Here is a 15,738-nt window from a genome sequence, read left to right as displayed (position 1 = left end):
ATGCTAAGTGCTCTACGGACATAGGACGGTGCTTTGGCGGTATGTTGGGTGGAGTGGAGGTTAATTCAAGACAGTAACCGTGCTGGATAATGTCCCTGACCAACCTGTCTGTGGTGATGGTTTTCCACGTGGACAGGAACCGCTGGAGTCTCCCCCCGACAGGTGTTATGTGGTCGGGGGGAAGGGAGAGGGCGTCACTGTTTGTTTTTGGGGGAGGACCTGGTGTTGCCGTAACCACGTCCTCTGCCCTTGGTGCTGGAGCCACGATATCCACCTCGGTTGGTTTTATCGTAGGTACTCTGTGTGCCCCCTTTAGTGTATTGCTGCTGTGACCCCTGGCCTCTAGCTGCTCCTCTATTCCCGGGGCGACGAAAGGAGCCACTACGAAACTGCTGCGTCTGCAGAGCCCCCATTGATTTCGCAGTGTCACTGTCTTTTTTAATTTTCTCGAGGGTAGTGTCAACTTCAGGCCCGAATAAGTCGTCGGGGTTGACTGGCTGATTTAGGATGTTGTTTTGAATCTCCGGCTTGAATCCTGAGATTCTCAACCATGCGTGTCGTCTCAACATGACGCTGGTGTTGATTGCCCTTGCTGCTGTGTCGGCAGCATCCAGGGCGCACTTGATGGATGCATTGGTAAGGAGTTGTCCCTCTCTGATGAGGAGCTCCGCTGCCTCTTTGTATTCATCTGGCAAATGTTGGAGTAGTGATTCTAGCGTGTCGTAGTGTGAACGATCATAATGGGCCAGGAGTGCCTGTGTGTTGGCAATGCGCCAGATGTTTGCTGCTTGCGCTGCAATCCTTTTGCCTGATGTCTCCAGCACTTTGGACTCCTTGTCTGGGGGAGGAGCATCACCTGTTGTCTGCGAATGGGCTCGTTTGCGAGCGTTAGCAACTACCATGGAGTCCAGAGGTAACTGACCCCTAATGTACATAGGGTCTCCGGGTGCAGGCTTGTATTTTTTTTCAATCCTGGGGTTTAGCAACCGTGCCCTGGTTGTTTCCTTGAAAATGTCCTTTGCAGGTTTGAGAACTCCTTTTAACATGGGCAGAGTCTTGACAGTTCTTTCGGAAGAGGTGAAAGTGTCCACTAAGAAGTCTTCTTCGACAGTGTCAGAATGGAGTTCTACTCCATGATTGGCGGCAGCCCGTTCTATGAGGGCATTGAAGGCAGCAGTGTCCTCTGTGGGAGATGTCTTGGTGCTGTAAAGCTGCGTGTCCTGGGTATCTGGCGTGGTACACTGGTCTGTAGGGTCATCCCATGCCTGATCTGGGTCCTGCAGATGCTCATCAGGATCGACTGTCAAGTACCTTAGCAGCTTCAACGGATTCCACAGGAGCAGATGCTGGATCTCCACTCCTCCACTCCGCTACCGCCAGCTAATAGCTCACGAGCAGCAGAGCGGGGGAAAGGGGAATTGGACAGAAAAGAGAGACTGCACCGTGTCTTCTTTCTTGGACTGGATTCGGAGCTTCGTCCTCACAACTCCTGCAAAGAGAGTTACTCAACAACTGTTCTACAGTTAATTACACTATTAGTTGTGGTACTATTACTCACTATACCTGTCCTGACACAGTGGGTTGCTACTCTCTGGTTTAGTTTGACAGATGTCTTCTAAGGAGCAGTGGAGTCGAACAGGTGGTGTGTGAAACCCTGCAAATAGAATCACATGTAAACCCAATTACCTACTACCTTGCTCCCCTCCCTTCACCTTGTCTTCTTATACCTGTCTTTCCCTTAGAAGAACCTTGTCCATTTACAGAATGCTCTATAGTTCCAACTTGCAGCCTACTCCTCTTGCTGGATCCAGAACCAAGCAGGTGAAGTCCGTTGGTAGAACCCTTATATATATATATATATATATATATATAATTGCAACTACATGGAGATACAGGAAAGTCTTTAAACTCTTCAATCTTTATTCAGTACTCAGTCTTGCTGATGAAAGCCTTTACTGCTGCTACTTCTTAAAATGAAAATCCTATTCATGAGACTCTCACTCTCTCAATTTTTCTGTTCAAGTCTGTGAATTGAAATCCTTGTCCTTCTATAATACTGTCTCTGGAAGCTTTTGCTGAGCGCTGGCAATTCCACGAAAATATAGATATAATTGAACTTACTTCTCAAGAAGAATGTTCGCCAGCCTTACTTCTTGTTTACCTCTCAACTGGGGCGCTGTGAGGCAAGGTGAGTCCTTAGTTCTTCCACACTCTTGAGGACTCCGCCAAACTTGCAGAATGAACAGGAACTCTGAAGAACCCTGGAAACTCTGGACTAAATGGGAACCCAAGGAACCCTAAACCTCCTTGAAGACACTCTGACTGGAACCTTAACTGAAGGAAGCGCGGAGCTCAGAGAGAACACCGCCTTCACAGAAAATTCGACGGTTGAAGTGCGCCACGCTCAGAACGAGCGCGCGCCACATCAACCCAGGATGCCTGCACCGCTGCCAGAGTGAGACTGAGGAGTAAGACTGACATCGCAGCGGCCATCTTGGGAGAGGGAAAAAGACTACGATCGTAAAGAACGGAGGAAGGCAGAGAGCGATCTCACTGAAACCACTCTTCGCCTCCCCCCCAGGCGCCAAGCCCGACTCCTGGGTTGTATACTCAACCTGGGAAATCTAAACCTAGACTCTCCAGTCCTGACAGTACCCCCCACCAAAACCCCCCTCCTCTCCTCTTTGGGCTTGGTGGGGTGAGTGCGATGAAACTCTCGGAGCAAACGTGGAGCATGGATATTGGATTGTGGCTCCCAGGACCTTTCCTCTGGCCCACAACCCTTCCAATCAACCAGATAGAAGATCTGCCCTCCTTGTGGCCTAGAATCAAGAATTCTCTTTATCTCAAATTCCTCCCTTCCTTGCACCAAAACTGGGGAGGGGGAATTACCAGCCCTCAAACCCTCTGGACTACGCTGAAGTAGTGAAACATGGAAAACTGGATGTATCTTTAGCCGGGGAGGAAGCCTAACCCTTACACTGACTGGGTTTACCATTCGCTCTACCTGAAAGGGACCCACAAACCTTGGCTGAAACTTCCGATTTCCCTTCAGTCGTAAATTTTTAGTAGAAACCCAGACCTGATCTCCCCTTTTATAGACTGGATTTGGGCGTCTCTTTTTGTCAGCCTGCCTCTTATAGGAAAACTTAGCCTTAGACAAATTCCTAGCAGCTAACCGAAAGGCCTCATGTAGATCTTGTACTATCGTTTCCACTGCAGGTACATCGCTGTTTTCTTTATCTACAAGAGTGTTGGGATGTCGACCAGAATTTAAATAGAATGGGGAGTAACCAGTAGAAGCATGCTGAGCATTATTATAGGCAAATTCTGCTGCCCAAATCAAGTCTGGCCACTCTCCCTCCTGATCCATCAAGAATAGACGCAAGTATTGCTCCAAATCCTGATTAACTCTTTCCGTCTGTCCATCTGTCTCTGGATGGAAGCTAGTGGACAGACGGGAGTCTACACCCAACCTCTTCAAGAAGGATCTCCAAAAACGAGAGACAAACTGTGGGCCTCTATCTGAGATGACAATCTTTGGAATACCATGAGCCCTTACTATGTGCTGAGTGAATAGTTTGGACAACTGTGTAGCGTTAGGGAGAGCCTTTAGAGGGATAAAATGGCTCATCTTGGAGAAATGGTCCACTACCACCCAAATGACCGAATAACCACTACTGGACGGGAGTTCCACAATGAAATCCATGGAAATGGTATGCCATGGGTATGGGGCTAAAGGCAGGGGCTGTAATAGACCTTGTGGAGCCCTTCTGGGAGTCTTCCCCTTGATACACACCTCGCAAGTGGCTACATACTGCCGCACCTGAGCTTCCATCGCCGGCCACCAGAACACTCTTCGAATCAGCTCCAAAGTCTTCTTCACCCCTTTATGCCCAGCCAATGGCTCGTCATGGAAATGTTCAATGATTTGTCTTTGCAGTTCCAGATCGGACACAAACAACTTGTCTTGGTAGACGGGTCTCCCTTTCTTGACTTGGAATTCTTTCCCTTTAGCCGTCCACTCCCTCTCCTCTTCAGGGGACAACAAACTTGGGAGCTTCTTTTCAATGTCTGTGGAAGTGAGTGTTCCGATTATTCGATCCACTGGAATAATTACACCTTTCTCTGCCGTTGGGACATCGGTGCTCACATGTAGACGAGATAAGGCATCCGCCTTTCCATTTGCCGAGCCAGGTTTGTACGTTAAGACAAAGTCATAATCTGCAAAAAATAGGGACCATCTCAATTGACGAGGGGTAAGAGTTCGGGCAGATTTCAAAAACTGGAGATTCCGATGATCTGTAAAAACAGTGACCACATGCTTGGCCCCCAGTAAGTAATGCCTCCATTCTGAGAACGCATCCTTGACTGCCAATAGTTCCTTATCCGCAATTGGGTAATTTATTTCTGCCGCAGTTAATTTCCTTGAACGAAACGCTACTGGATGTAACTGGCCCGTCTGCTTATGGCGCTGAGACAAAATCCCACCAATGGCCAAGTTGGAAGCGTCTGCTTCCACAAAGAATGGGTCATCCGGATCTGGATGGAGCAGCACAGGAGATGACACAAAAATTCTCTTGAGCTCATTAAACGCTGCTTCAGTTTCCGCGTTCCACTCAAACTTGATCTTCTTTCTCAGTAGTCTGGTGAGTGGACCCACTCGCTCTGAAAAGTTGATGATGAAACGTCTATAAAAATTGGCGAAGCCAAGAAAACTCTGAACTTCTTTCACTGAACGTGGAGAGGGCCACTCCTTGATAGCCTGCACCTTAGATTCATCCATCGAGACACCATTTGGAGACAGAACAAATCCCAAAAACTCTACTTGCGTGGAATGGAACACACACTTCTCTAATTTTACGAAAAGTTGATTCTCCAACAACCTCTTCAAGATGGATCTGACGTGCTGGATATGTTCCTCTAAACTGGCCGAGAAAATGAGGATGTCATCAATGTAAACCACTGCAAATCGGTCCAGAAATTCTCTCAAAACATCATTGACAAAATGTTGGAAGGCTGCCGGAGCGTTGCATAAACCAAATGGCATGACCTGATATTCGAATAATCCAAAACGTGTACGAAAGGCCGTCTTCCACTCTTCTCCCTCGGCCATGCGTACCAAATGATACGCGCCTCTCAAATCCAGTTTCGTGTATACCTTCGCTCCCTTGACTTGGTCCAAAAGTTCCGAAATCAAGGGTAGCGGATATCGATTCTTCTTGGTTACCAGATTGAGGGCGCGGTAGTCGATACAAGTCCTCAGTTGGCCATCTTTTTTAGGAATAAAAAAGAGTGGAGACGAGACTGGTGACTGTGACGGGCGGATGAAACCATTGGCCATATATTTGCTCAGGTATTCTTTGAGATGGACATTCTCAGCTTCCGACAGCGCGTAAATTCGGCTACAAGGCAGGGAGGCGCCAGGCTCCAGCTCGATTCGGCAATCATACTCTCGATGGGGAGGTAGACGTTCTGCCTCTTTTTCATCAAACACCGAGGCGAGATCTTCATACTCTGGTGGAATCTCTTGGGTGTCTACGGCACAAATGGTCTTTGGAAAGCTTGCTAAGAGTTGGGATTGCGAAGCTTCCGATGGTTCTGGATTTGAATGAAAGCAATGATGCATACAGTAATCTGAATTCATACGAATTGATCGTTTTGCCCAATCAATTTGAGGATTATGCTCCGTGAGCCAAGGCAGACCCAAGATTAATTGAAATTGTGGAGCATCAATTAAGCTGAATTGCAAAGAACTAAGATGTTGTCCGGGTCCACACAATAAAATCTCCTCGGAATCAAAAACAATCGGCCCAGAGGACAAACTAGTTCCGTCCACAGCTCGTACTGGCTCTGGCCGCTCTTTCCTCAAAAAGGTAATTCCAAGTGACTTGGCAAAACCAATGTCACAAAAATTCCCCGTGGCCCCTGAATCAATCATGACCGAAATTCCTTCCTTGACCTTCCCTCCAAACCTTATTTGGACAGATAAAATTAAATGTGGAGCCGATGATTGCAGGGTGTTAGCCACTAATTTCGGATCTGGAGTTGACTGTTCCTTCGCTTCCACCAGGGCAACCCCTTCTACTGGTGGAGCCGATCTTTTACCCAGGAAGGGTTCTTTGGCTTCTTAGGACATTCCTTCACGAAATGACCGGAGTTCCCACAGTACATGCACAACTTGCCCAAACGTCTCTTCTCTCTTTCTTCCTTCGACAACGGTCCTCTGACCGAACCAATCTGCATAGGCTCATCCTCTGTACACGAATCCTTAGACTTGGATCCCTCTGATTTCATTCTGTCGAAACGGGGTGGTATATATCTAGTTTCCTTTCTCCTCTCGTTCTTCCTCTCACTTTGACGCTGATCGATCTGAAGAACCAAGTCAATTAATTCTGAGACCTCAGTGGGACGTTTAGGGATCTGTGATAACCCATCCTTCAACTCATCCTTTAATCCACGATAAAATATAGCAGCTCGTTTCTCCTCTGGCCAACTTGTTTCCACAATTAACTTGTTAAATTGAGCCAGGTAGGCCACTAGTTCACGATTCCCCTGCTTAAGATCTAATAACTCATTATCTGTGGATTGAGAGATGGACCGTCTGTCAAATATCTGTAGAAATTCTCTCTTGAACCCTTCGAATTCATACAAAATGGGATCGTTGTTGTTCACCAAAGGCATGGACCAAGCGGCGGCATCTCCACTCAGGTACGACAGCATGAACGCCACCTTTGACTGGTCTTCCTTAAAAATGATTGGCCGACAAAGATAATGTAAAGAACATTGCGTGAGGAAAATTTGGGCCTTGTGTGGGTCCCCACTATACCTTTCTGGAGCGGCCAGTGGAATTGTAGGAGAGATTGCGTGAATCACCTGCGTAGTGAGTTCTGCCGCAGAGGGGGCAGGGGCAAAAGAGGGCGTCTTTTCTTCCTTTACTGCTGAACGGGAACCCCCAGAAAACTCTTCAAACTGTTGACGCAAATAACTAGCATCTTGGGCAGACTTCCTGACCTCCTCTCTAAGGGACTTGTTTTCCTCCATAGTATCACTTAACTGCTTTTGTATGCTATCTAAAACTGTGGCCAAGGCCTTTACATCAATTCCTTCAGCCATCGTGCTCAGGTGGAATTTAATTGCGGGCACTTCAATCTGTCAAGTACCTTAGCAGCTTCAACGGATTCCACAGGAGCAGATGCTGGATCTCCACTCCTCCACTCCGCTACCGCCAGCTAATAGCTCACGAGCAGCAGAGCGGGGGAAAGGGGAATTGGACAGAAAAGAGAGACTGCACCGTGTCTTCTTTCTTGGACTGGATTCGGAGCTTCTTCCTCACAACTCCTGCAAAGAGAGTTACTCAACAACTGTTCTACAGTTAATTACACTATTAGTTGTGGTACTATTACTCACTATACCTGTCCTGACACAGTGGGTTGCTACTCTCTGGTTTAGTTTGACAGATGTCTTCTAAGGAGCAGTGGAGTCGAACAGGTGGTGTGTGAAACCCTGCAAATAGAATCACATGTAAACCCAATTACCTACTACCTTGCTCCCCTCCCTTCACCTTGTCTTCTTATACCTGTCTTTCCCTTAGAAGAACCTTGTCCATTTACAGAATGCTCTATAGTTCCAACTTGCAGCCTACTCCTCTTGCTGGATCCAGAACCAAGCAGGTGAAGTCCGTTGGTAGAACCCTTATATATATATATATATATATAATTGCAACTACATGGAGATACAGGAAAGTCTTTAAACTCTTCAATCTTTATTCAGTACTCAGTCTTGCTGATGAAAGCCTTTACTGCTGCTACTTCTTAAAATGAAAATCCTATTCATGAGACTCTCACTCTCTCAATTTTTCTGTTCAAGTCTGTGAATTGAAATCCTTGTCCTTCTATAATACTGTCTCTGGAAGCTTTTGCTGAGCGCTGGCAATTCCACGAAAATATAGATATAATTGAACTTACTTCTCAAGAAGAATGTTCGCCAGCCTTACTTCTTGTTTACCTCTCAACTGGGGCGCTGTGAGGCAAGGTGAGTCCTTAGTTCTTCCACACTCTTGAGGACTCCGCCAAACTTGCAGAATGAACAGGAACTCTGAAGAACCCTGGAAACTCTGGACTAAATGGGAACCCAAGGAACCCTAAACCTCCTTGAAGACACTCTGACTGGAACCTTAACTGAAGGAAGCGCGGAGCTCAGAGAGAACACCGCCTTCACAGAAAATTCGACGGTTGAAGTGCGCCACGCTCAGAACGAGCGCGCGCCACATCAACCCAGGATGCCTGCACCGCTGCCAGAGTGAGACTGAGGAGTAAGACTGACATCGCAGCGGCCATCTTGGGAGAGGGAAAAAGACTACGATCGTAAAGAACGGAGGAAGGCAGAGAGCGATCTCACTGAAACCACTCTTCGCCTCCCCCCCAGGCGCCAAGCCCGACTCCTGGGTTGTATACTCAACCTGGGAAATCTAAACCTAGACTCTCCAGTCCTGACATCGACATCCCCAGGGTAGGTGGTATCATCTCCCATGTAGTCCTCTACTGCGTCTGTCTCTGAAGGCGTAGGAGAAAAGGACTGGGGATCCTGATAGGAGGGTTGTAAGCGTTCATGAAGAACTGGTTCCGACCCCGCTGGCAATTTGTGCTTGAGAGGTATTCTGTAGGAGTCCAATCCCCTCTCTGGTGATTTTCCGCTTGCGGAGCATCAGTTTACCAGTGTCGGCGTCGATGAATTGTGGCTGTGAAGGCTCAGAATCTGTGTGTTCAGTAGACGGGGACTGTGTCTGGCGGACACGTGTTCGGATCTCGAACATCTTCGGCGCCGTGGACGGTGGCAAGCCAAAAGTGATGTTGGTCGGCGCCGAGGGTGCTTTTGGAGCCTTGTGCGTGTCGGGGCCCGACGTGGATCTGAGGGCTGCCCGTTCCCTGATGCGTTGCAACGACGCCGCGACTTGTTGCACGGAGAACGCGGAAGGCTCTTTGGAACCGGTCGGCACCGTGGAGGTAGGCGTCGACTGCTTTGGATCCATGGGGTCATCGATCCGACATCGACGCAGATGGAGCGGCCATTTTGACTTTGGTGGTCGGGGCCGACGGCTTCGGTGCCAAAGGCCGAGGCGCTTTGGGGGGACCGAGGGCCTTTTTCTTCGGGTCGGTACCGATATCCGCTGCAGTGAGTTCGGCGCCGAAATCCCTTTTACTGCGTTCGGGGCCGACGGCCTTTGCTGGCGTCAAAGGAGTGGAGGGCTTCGAGGCCTTCGAGCCGATTACAGCCAGTTTCACTTTTAGTTTCGGTGGAACTGGTGCGACGATTGGTTTCGGTTTCGTTGAAGGGAATCCAGCCGTCTTCGTTAATAATGGCTCGTGCGGGATGTTCGAGGCCGGGCCTGAAGGCGGGGCCGAAGAACTTTGAGACTGATCTCGGGTAAGGCCCAAAGGCGATCCCTCGACCTGAGCCTTAGAGTGACGCACTTTAACGGCCTCCGTATCGACGGGTGGGCCTGGCTCCTCGCTAGAGCTATCTTCTTCGGCCCCAAAGGCCTCATCGTAGTCTCCTACCTCGTCGATGACTTCTTCCCTTTGAAAAAGCAGCTCATCGTCATCTTCCGATCGGGAATCGTGTTCGGAAGCGGGGCTGGAGTTTGCTTCTTCCACGCTCGCTGTGTCCTCGTCTTCGGTGCTGAAGATGTTGGCCGGGGCAGGCGCCGATTGCTGCGCTTCTAATCTCGCCACCCGTCGATTCCGGAGAGTCTTCTTCGATCGGAATCGGGCACAGGCCATACATTTTGACTCATCGTGATCCGGTGAGAGACATTTGTTGCATACCGGGTGGACGTCGATGTGTGGGTATTTTGCGTGGCATAAAGGACACCGTTTGAATGGAGTCCTCGATTCCATCGTTGATGTAAGTTCGATGTTCGGACCAAACGGATCCGAAAGGCTGGAAGAAGGTTCTAAAGTAGTAAAGAAAGTAGTCGATACCGAATGGGAACAGTACCGACGAAAACTAAAGGCCTTTTGGCCTTAAACTGAATTTTCCTAACTTGAGCTAAGATAAGCACATCCGAACCCAATGGCGGAAAAAAACAATCTAAGGATGGAGAGGATGCCCATGCGCACTGTGGTCCAGGGGAGGAGTCACCTATCTCGTGATACTTCGAAGACTCTTCCAGGACAACAACGTGCAAACATCCGTACCCAACACTAGGCGGCGATCTATGCACAGATATGAATTCAGCAGCCCACATGCCTCGAACCAGAGTGGCCTTGAAGAACTTGAAGGCATTACATGGCTGGAAGAGAGTGGTGTCTTGGTGGCATTCGCTGATGAGGCAACATCTATTCCTTTAGGACCTCATCCATCGAGGGATCAAACAGGTTCTTTCTGTTGCAGAAGATGTGGGTGACTTATTCTGGGCTACAGGCTGAGGAGCCAAGAACTTAGACACGTCTGCCAGCCCATAAACAAGCTAGTGTTCATGGTTCTGGCAGCAGTACTAATGAGTTATTTTAGCTATTGCTCTGCAGCTTGCTCGAGTAGGCTAAGCATGAGCCTAAACTAATTCTCACCATAGTCTGAGAGCAAAGGAATGCGTTATTTCCCTGTAACTGCAGTTATCCAGTATTGGTATCTTTCATAGATTCACATGCCTGAATCATTCCCCGTCGTCGGGATGGGAGTCCCCGGTACATAAATAAAGTAATGTCCCATTAGACATATATAGTAATAGGCCAAAGGCCTCACATAAGTAACAACTCCATGTCCTTTTGTAAAAAGGACCAAACTTTCGAGAAGAGCCAATCAGCTATCACCACCCTCTGGAACGAGCTCTAGTCCCTCAGATTTTCGGAAGCACAGTGCTAAGAAGGTGTATCACTGAGAGAACTAGGTGAGTCCTTCCAGGGAAGGCAGGCGGGTTGCATGTGAATCTATGAAAGATACCAATACTGGATAACTGCAGTTACACGTAAGTAACGCATTCCTCATCCAGTATTAGGGTATCTTTCATAGATTCGCATGCCTGAGTCAGAGTAGTAAGCAATGATAAGCACATTTCGGATGGCACAGCATATAAAAAATCCATCAGATAATAACATATCAATGTAAAACATAGAAAGTACTAAAGGTCAATCAAAGAAACCATTATGGAACATAATATAGAAATGTGCGTATAAAAAAAGGATGGTGGGATGAAAAAAGGGCTCACATCTAGCGAAATAGATGTCGCAACACCGCCTGTCCCACCGCAGCATCCTTCATGAGTTCCGTATTCAAGCAGTAATGCTTGGTAAATGTATGCAGCATCTTCCATGTTGCCGCTCTGCAAATGTCTGTGATAGGGACACCCGTAACGAGTGCCATGGAAGTAGACATTGCTCTAGTGGAATGGGCTCGAACCGTGGAAAGCAAGGGGTGGCCCGCTTGCTGATGACAGAAAGTAATAGCTCCAGAGATCCAACGAGAGTTACTTTGTTTAGTCAGAGGAAGACCTTTCCTAGGTCGACTGTAAGCCACGAAGAGTTGGTTGGATTTGCGGAACGATTTTGTCCTGTGAAGATAGAATTTAAGGCAGCGTCTAAGGTCTAGAGAGTGTAGAGCTCTTTCTGCCGCCGTTTGAGGATTCGGAAAAAAGGTCAGTAAGACTATAGGTTCATTGAGGTGAAAGTCTGACAGGACTTTGGGCACGAACTTAGGATGAGTCCGCAGTATGACCCGGTCATGTTTGAACTGAGAATGCATGGAGCACACTTACGCGCCTGGCAGAGGTAAGGGCTAGAAGGAGTGCCGTCTTCCAAGAAAGATATTTAAGATCAGCTCTGTGTATCGGCTTGAAAGGGTAAGCTGAGCTGAGCAAGAAGTGTGTTGAGCTGCCAAGTGGGAGGCAGAGACTTCACTGGAGGAAAAGTCCAGAATAGGCCTTTGAGAAATTGTTTAATCAGCCTACTAGACCAAAGAGAAGGGCCTGCAGAAGATCTTCTGAAACGGGATATTGCTGCTAGATGATCTTTAATAGAGGCGTGAGCAAGACCTGAAGTTGCCAGATGGAGAAGGTAAGGTAGTATTTGTTCTTGGGAAGACGAAAGAGGGTGTATTTTCGCTGACCAGATGCAGAACCTATTCCATTTTATGGAGTATGTCCTGTTAGTACTGTCGGCTCGAGCCCGAGCCAGAACCGCCCTGCAGTCTGGAGGAATGTCTAGGCCATGAAACTCTCGGAACTCAGGAGCCAAGCCGATAACTTGAGAGAAGCTGGATCCGGATGTAGGACTTGTTCCCGGTTCATTTTGGAGAGGAGAGTGGGAAACGGTTTCAAAGAGATCGGCGGCTCAAGAGAGAAGATGGAGCTCTGCGAACCAATGCTGACGCGGCCACGCCGGAGCTATTAGGATTAGCGTGCAGGGTTCTGTCTTCATTTTCCTGAGGACCCTGGGAATCAGGGGAATCTGTGGAAAAGCGTATGCAAAGACGTTGAACCATGCGATCGAAAATGCATTCCCTAGAGATCCTCGCTGGGGATACCAGCTTGCGTAGTTTTGGCATTTGGCGTTCTGTTAGGTAGCAAATAGGTCCAGGAGAGGAGTGCCCCATTGGGAGAATATGCGGTCGAGAATCCGCTGGTTCAACTCCCATTCGTGGCATGTTGTTTGTTGCCTGCTTACAGAAGAGGCCAGTACGTTGTCTGTACCTGGAACATATTCCACTCGAAGGGAAATGTGATGGAGCAACCAGTTCCAGATTTTTTTGAGATTCGTGAGATAGTGTCAAGGAACGAGTCCCTCCCTGCTTGTTCAGGTAGTGCATCGTTGTAGTGTTGTCCGTACGGACGAGCACTAGAGAACCTTTGATCCTGGGAAGAAATGCCAGGAGAGCCAGATGATTCGAAGTTCTTGGAGGAAAGCTCCCCAACCCTCTAGGGACACATCTGTTGTGATGACCTGTGGAGAAGCCTGAAGCAAGAAAGGCAGACCTTGAGAAAGATTCCGTGGACTAGTCCACCACTGCAGAGCAGTGACCATCTGAGGGGTCACTTGAATGACATCGTCGAAGGATCCTTCGGATTGAATCCATTGAGCCGACAGTGCTTCCTGGAGAGGGCGCATGTGGAGGCGACAGTAAGGAACAAGCAGAATACAGGATGACATCATTCCGAGAAGGGATTTGAAGAGGCGTACTGAGAGAGACTTCTTGGATTTTATGTGAGTTGCCAAATGAAGAAGTTTGTTCTGCCACTCTTGTGATGGGAAAGCCTTTTTCTGTGTTGTGTCGAGAGTAGCACCCAGAAAGGTTATCCGCTGAGAAGGCTGGAGAACGGACTTGTCCTGATTCAGTGTGAGTCCTAGGCGACTGAAAAGCTGCAGACAGGCGTCGAAGACCTGGTCGCGCCGTCCAGAGAAGGTGCCTTGACAAGCCAGTCGTTGAGATAGGGAAAGACCTGATGGTGTTGCTGTCTGAGATATGCAGCCACTGGAGAGAGGCATTTTGTAAAAATGTCTGGAGCCGACTTGAGTCCGAAGGGCAGGACTCGGAATTGGTAATGTCTGCCTGCCACGGCGAACCTCAGGAACTTCTTGTGGTTTCTGTGGATAGGGATATGGAAATAGGCATCCTGAAGATCTAAAGACACCATGTAGTTGTTTGCGTTGAGAAGTTGCAGCACTTCTTAGATGGTAACCATGCAAAACAACCGTTTCTTAAAAAATGTGTTGAGACTTCTCAAGTCCAGGATTGGTCTCCATTTCTTCTCCTTTTTGCGCACCAGGAAAAAACGGGAGTAAAACCCTTTTCCCCGCTGACAAAGAGGAACTCTTTCTATAGCTCCCTTCTGGAGCATGAGTGAAAGTTCCCAGAGCAACGGGCCGAGATTTTTGTGAAGCATAGGTGAGGAGGGGTCTGGGGAGGAGTGTGAATGAACTCCAGTGAACGTCCAAACTATCATTTGAAGAACCCAGCGGTCCGTTGTTATTTGTTTCCAATTGCTTAGGAAGTGGGAAACCCTTCCTCCAACTTGGAAGGGTGGAGAGGAGATGGAGACCAGCGGTAGAGAAAAGTCATTGCCGCTGAGCAGCGTCCTTCTGTCGTCCTCCTTTTCCTCGAAAGGAGGTTTTAGTGTAAGAAGATTGCTGTGGTTGACATTGTTGGTACTGTGGCCGCTATTGTTGGTTAGAGGAGGAATAGGTAGGCCGATCGTGTTTGTAGCCTCCTCTAATGGAAGATTGACCTCTACCCCTTGAGCCACGAAAAAAGTTTTTTTTAAACTGAAAGGTACCCAAAGCCCTAGCCGTGTCGGTATCCTATTTTATACCCTGAAGAGCCTCATCAATATGCGGGCCAAAGAGAAGCTGACCATCGTATGGCATGTCCAGAATTTTTGTCTGGACTTCCGGCCGGAATGAAGTTGCCCTCGGCCAACCTTGGCGTCGTAGTACAGCAGCGCCAGCTAGTTGACGAAAACCAGCAGAGGCGATATCCATCGCACAATCGATGATCTCGGCAGCCGAACGTTCGCCCTCCAGCAAGATCTTCTTCGCTTCTTCCCTCGAGTCATCCAGCAAGGCACCCAAGTATGGAGCAATGTCCGCCCACATCTGCCTGTTATAGCACCCTAATAACGCTAAAGAATTTGAGGCACGTACTGTCAATGCAGACATAGAAGAAAATCGTTTTCCAATATTATCAAGATGTCTGCCTTCTTTATCAGGAGGAGCGGACAGTGGGGCAGCAGGGTTTCTAGATTTTCTCTGAGCAGCCTGAGTGATGACGGAATCAGGCTTTGGATGTCCGGTAAGGTAGGCTGGAGCAGTGTCCGGAGCTCTGTATTTTTTGCCCATCCAAGATGGATTGTGTATTATTTTTACACCCTGATCCCAGATGTAGTCAATAATAGGGACTGATCGTACAGATGTTTTGAAAGGTTCTTTAAAGTCATACAGGAAACAATCCTGTTGGTGAGAAGGCATAGGGATCTGGAAACGCTGTGCGGCTCTTTCTAAGACATTATGAAAACCTCCGATATCTTCCAGAGGCGAATCAGCTTGAGGAGGCACCAGAGACGCTGGACAAGGGATAACAATCATCCCACTCATCATGAGTCGACTGAGAATCATGGAGTTCTCCTTCCTCTTGCTGCTAGTCATCCTCATCATCTGTGGAATCTGGAGGCGGTAGCAGGACAGGTACAGACTGTTGAGGAAGAGGTGGAGGATGCAGCCATGACGGCAGAGAGACAACCGGAACAGAAGACGTAGCAGAAGTAGAAAATCTCTGCTTGTAGTCAGTAATCAGAAATTGGAGGTCAGAAACCAAAGACGCGGGCAGACAAACCATAGGAGGCTGGGAAGGATGGCTGTCATCAAGATAATATGGCTGGTCTTCTGGTTCTTGTTCATCATAGTCCGAACTCTCTTGGTACTTGACATGAAGTTCGGAAGGACTTGTGGCAGCTCCGAACATACCACCATCGTCTCAATCTTCCTGCTCTTCCAAAAGTTGAGTCGGAGGTAACTGCGGGACCCTGCTAGCAGAAGTCAGGGCAGGTGTCAACGTGCGTGTTGTGATTTTGAAATGGACATACGCACTCTCCACTTTGGACTCTAGAGCCGTCAACGAGCCTGTCGTCTGTGTAGTCGTCGGCGGTGAAGTAGCAACTGGCACAATTGAAGGAAACGTCGACAAAGGTCCCGTCACCGGAGCAGTCGTCGACGGTGTCGTCGGCATCAGAACCGCCGTCGACTGTGT

General features: G+C 48.4%; 1 protein-coding gene across 3 annotated transcripts in view; it reads right to left on the bottom strand.

Annotated features, from left to right (window-relative positions):
* JADE2 (jade family PHD finger 2) overlaps positions 1–15,738 on the bottom strand; it is a 533,878-nt gene that overhangs the window by 230,934 nt on the left and 287,206 nt on the right. The gene's annotated exons all lie outside the window — the stretch shown is intronic.

Source organism: Triturus cristatus, chromosome 7 (assembly GCF_964204655.1).
Source record: "Triturus cristatus chromosome 7, aTriCri1.1, whole genome shotgun sequence".
Lineage (NCBI taxonomy): Eukaryota > Metazoa > Chordata > Amphibia > Caudata > Salamandridae > Triturus > Triturus cristatus.
The sequence above is the reverse complement of the archived record's forward strand: the minus strand, read 5'-3'. Positions and strand labels throughout refer to the sequence as shown.